Source organism: Vicia villosa, unplaced genomic scaffold (assembly GCF_029867415.1).
Source record: "Vicia villosa cultivar HV-30 ecotype Madison, WI unplaced genomic scaffold, Vvil1.0 ctg.000081F_1_1, whole genome shotgun sequence".
Classification (NCBI taxonomy): domain Eukaryota; kingdom Viridiplantae; phylum Streptophyta; class Magnoliopsida; order Fabales; family Fabaceae; genus Vicia; species Vicia villosa.
Genome location: NW_026705004.1, coordinates 757223 through 762959, shown reverse-complemented (window position 1 = coordinate 762959; position 5737 = coordinate 757223).

Below are 5737 nucleotides of genomic sequence, written 5' to 3'. Positions count from 1 at the left end.
TGCAGAAATTGTATCCGATAGGGAAGACAAATCATACAAGTTAAAACTCACAACTTAAATCAACAACGATGAATTTAGAGTAACATATTTAAGTTAAGAGTAATATGTTATAAACAATGGCCCAAGCATATGAAAATGCTATTAATAAACTCCCACTAACCCAAAATATCATAAGACTTACTCATGTGTATAAGTCTTGGAAAGTGATTATACTAATGAGTTTTAAATTATAGGTCATAGAATATCCACATAGGTCTACGAATAGTAATTACATATAGGAATATCCTATTACAAGAGTAATTACATTTAACCATAAGTACCTTCATAATACAATATCATACTCGATAGGAGTATGAATATTTACTTGTACTTTCATATTATGACCTGACAAGAGTGGACTATTGAAGATAGAATAACACAATACTATTGCATGCTAAGGAGTTATTGTGTCTTTTCAATATCGACCCAAACATCCAATTATGATGTTTCCTGAGATTAAGAGAATAATATATATCTCAGTATACTAGAAAAAAACTTCTTAAAGTTATTGTACATTTTGAAGTCTTTTTAGAATATGTCATACTTTATATTGCATAAAAGAATATATGACAATATGAGAATAATAATCCATTTCTTTTTCTTTTGGATTATATTATTTTGTTTACACATGCACTCCCACTGATCCAATATAACAATGGATATACATTTATCAGAGCCCGCTAATATTAAATACTCTGATTATTCAATGGGATACTAATTTTATTTTTAGTGCAAAACTATATAGAGAAGTGGTTGTATAATATATCATCACTAGAGTGTTACAAACTCAACCACATATTTTGCACATAAACAGAATATATCATTATAGATATAATTTCACATGAAACAATATGATGGTCATATAAAAGGTTTACCATCATTTGAGTGACATCAAATCCATATAATTTTAAATATAGGATTATATAAAACATATTAATAATTAACTCAAAACTCAAATGCTACAAATATAACTACACACATTTGAGAAACATAATATGTTATACGCAGCGGAAAGAATATGAGACTTTAATTCAATTAATATTGAGGATATAACACAAGTAGTCATGAATTTCCATCAATAACATATGACTACATTATCCTCAATATAAGTCTCCATAAAACAATACTATATTAAATAAATAATATTTATTTCTCATTTCTATACAATTGACATGTTAAATTCTCCCACTTGATAGAGGATAATAGTTGAATTATTAACTAAAAATAAACCAAAAAAACTTTAAACAAATGTTCAACTATTTTCTCTATCACACAATGATCATGTCAAGTAATGTCACACCGATAGGGTATATCCATCACTTACATAATACTAAGAGAATTGAAATTCTTTTGAATAAAAAGATTTAAAGTAAATGAGTGGATTTCATAAAGTATTGCATGCTTTAAAATAATTTCTTATTTATCAAATGATAGTTTCAACAATATTAAATAAGAAATAAAACAATGTACAAATATTACGTCACCGAAAATCCTAATACCGATAGGGTATTCGAATCATAATTTACGTAATCATAGATCACAAGTACATTGAACCAAAACAAATTATATTAAAATTAACAAACCCGATAGATTATAAATTTAATATTTATTAAAATAATTTTAATTATTTTAGTAAATAAAATTTGAACAATTGTACCCATGATAGGTGAATTACAATCATGCAAATTAAGATTGATTATATTTTATGCAAAATAGAAAAATTTATATAATTGTATCCACGATAGGTGAGATTACAACTATACAAATTAATAGTGATTACTTAATTTTTCAGAATAAAACTCTCAAAATAATAAAATTTCTAATATACTCATAAAACTATTTTTTTTAAGTATATAACAAGAAATCAATTTATGACAATAAAAAAGGAGTTTTTAATTCAAAATATTCTGAAAAATTAATAATTTTATATAAATGCACTTTTTGTATTTTTCAAAAGGAGTGGATAATATTAGAAACAATTTCTCCTTATATGCAATTATATAATTAGTCATAGGAGATTGAAAATAAATTATGACTAACCTTCAAGAGCATCACATTCATCCTTACAAATAGAGTCCATGAGCATTATTTACTTTTAAAATTCGCAATGACATCTCAAATAGCTCATAAATCAAGGAAAAAAATCATTATAACAAACATATCACCCTAATATTAGAAAAAGAATAAGGCAAAACCAAAATTTCAACTGGGCTGGTAAAACATTGCAACATGAGCTCTAGAATATTAAATATAAGAAATTATACCTTTTAATTCAGCTTCATTAATATTCAATCGAGCAAGAATTACAAATGTTACGAGACAATTGAAATGAAACATACTTCATACATAGCCTGCTAGCAATTTTGGGAACTTGAAATATTAACACAACACCTATTATCCCTCTCAAATATATTTAGGTCTCAAAACATCCAAAATTAATACCTAAAATTATTTTGAATATTTATATAAATGAATTAAATCTACCACCGAACCGCTCATGCCAAAACTCAACCAAACACAACAATTTTATATGGTGCTTGTTCACAACTATCAAATAAGAAGAATGCACATAGCAGTTTTAAAATTATCAAGTCAATATTTTTTTTAATATATCACTCAAATAACTTAATATAAATCCACGAAAAACTTTAAGAATCATAGTGTTTGAAATACAATTTCATATTAATGAAATTTAATAGAGACACTGCATCTTTATGGTATAATAATAAACACAAACACAAAAAGGAAATTGCCTTTAAGCAATATAAATGAAGGATATACGATTCATATATTTTTAAATCAAAATTAATGATACCGTAAAAGATCAATTGAATAGCATTCGCCAAATAAAATGAATTACGGCATAATTAGTTAATTGAAAATTGTATGATATACTACTTATGTAAAATCTGATACTTTCATGAATCATACTATCAAATATATTTTTCTATTCATATATATTCATATATTCAAATTACAATAGGCATAGTTTTATCAAAATTAATAGCCTAATATAAAACAATAAGAAGAAATAAATAATAGATTAAAACATGATTCTTTGCATAAAAAAAACTGTAAATCATGATTTCTCATCCTCCGAAGACATCAGAAATGAATTTCTTTATTTTAATATAATATTCACAACACAAACACCAACGGTCTTCCGATTTATGATCGTAAGTGGAAGAAAAAAAAATAAAGAAAAAATAGCCACTTGTAAACAGCAACATACGTAACATTAATAGAAAAACCAATCAAACCCCAATAAAATAATTTTAAGATGAGGATTAAATTAGCAGAGTAAATTCATGTTACATTGCAATATATTATTCAGTAAACTTGAGCATACTTATGATATTTTCCGAAAACTTCATATTACACTTGCAATTTAGGATTTTATGATTTTAATAATAGCCATAAAATGTATCTAATTAGGCTCTGATACCAATTGATAAATTTAATTGAATCTATAGATACAAATTATAGCATATTATAATATTATAGAGTAATCAAGAATAATTAGAACGGTGTACCTTTTAAATTGAGAGTCCTTTTGAATTGAGACACCGTCAAAGAGAATGAGTATGAGAGGATTACTACCCTCATTTCCGTTTAGGATTTTCACAGTATGTTAATCGTCTAATGGGGCGACGCTTAAATAACTAAACGGTTGAGGGCAGAGACCTCTCATTGGGCTTAACTGAATGGTCCAACCCATCACGGTCCATTCAGGCACAAAGCCCAATCAAACAATTCATCAATAATTAGTGTTTAATAACATTTGACCATAATATAATTAATTAATAATTAATTATTTCAATCCATATTTGATTAATTAAATAATTAATCTAACACCCATCGCAATTGACAGCATTACGGGATTTACCCTCAAATCCCCAAAACCAAACCAAGTTATATCATGAACCTCAAACACCACCATATCAGCCACATACATGTTATAACACAAGGATAACACACAAAGAGAATCATTTAATCATCATAACAATCATATAATCATGCAATTCATCAAATCATGCAATTCCCTTCAAAATCATCCTAAAACCCCAAACTAGCATATAACCAATTGACACAAACAATGCATCTAAATCAATCCTATTATCTATAATGCGATAAAAGATGTTAACCGGAAGAGTCCCCCCTTACCTTAGCCAAGGATCTTGATTAGCCCTCTTCCTCTTCTGTTCCTCTTTCACGTATCAGCACTTCTACTCTTCTGCTTCTCTTTCACATCTATTTTCCTTTTTTCCTCAATTCCTTATTTTATGAAAAATAGATTTTAATTTAGTAAAAGGCCTACTAACATAGCACCCCCTCTTTACTAACACCACATTTGGCCCAATAACCTCCTTTTTCATAATTCTTCAATTAAATCCAATCAAATGCCAAATAATTTCAAATAAATAATTTTAATTCCAATTTAAATCAATTAATGAAAATATGGGGTGTTACAACTCTCCCCCACTAAAAGAGTTTTCGTCCTCGAAAACATACTTCAAGCAACCAGCTCGCATATGAGTCCTTCACCTGACTCTCCATCTCCCAATTAACATTACCACATGATTGGTCCTCCCTAAGCCACTCTGACCAATGCTATCTCTTTACCGCGCAATTACTTCAACTTTTGGTCTTCAATCCTCAAATTCATCTGATATAACCAACAGAAAGCACATCTCACGCATTCAATCTCAGCTCTTACGTCGCATTTGACTGCCCAAAGGTGTACTACTCGTTATACCTCCAAAAGGTTAACAACAATAGTACATTGAGGTGTAACCCATACAATACGCCCAATAACTGAATAATATAATCACGCAACTCGTGGTATGATCACACCTGATCAACACTGCAGCCATGCATTCCATATACGAACGTACCAACCTTAGACACACTCTTCCATCTGAGCGATAAAATAATACTTATACTTTTCACCAACTGTTTCCTTCGAGAAACTCAATACTCATATTCCTACACCATTGAATTCCAATTATCTGTCTCCTCTTAAGTCACACCATCAATTATCCAACACGTTACATTCCGCTTTTGCTTCACTATTCTGATTACTCATTACAACCATCATTACCAATTAGACTTCTGAGTCATACCCAACTCTAGCCCTTTTTACTCATTCGTTCAAGAGTCATTCTTTACCATCCATGGTATTAATTTACCACTCCGCAATACTTACACGTACTAAAGCAAATTTCTGAGTTACTACATCTATTAAAACTTCCCCACCATCGGAACGAGTACACACAAGTAGTTATAATCACACTCGTTAGCCTCAATACACCATTGCTTACATAATAGCTCCGACTGAACCCCACTCTTCTTTAAGAATTAAATCAACTTCGTCCTTCATGGAGTATAATTCCTCATTATATCTGGAATATACAATATCTCCTTATTAACAACACAAAATTATGACAGCATCATATAGCATCAACTCTTCGTTTTAATTTCGCCGAATGCATACTCGTTAACTACGTACAACCATAATAACATATTCATCATTTCGGCAATTAATCGAAAGATTTATAATTCTCCGACACGACATCCTTACATCCACTGGATTCTAAATCCAACATATAGATCAATACATATTCTCTATGTAGGCTCCTGACATATTAATTCCTCACTTCCCCCAAGTAGTACTCATAACACTACTCCACATCGCACT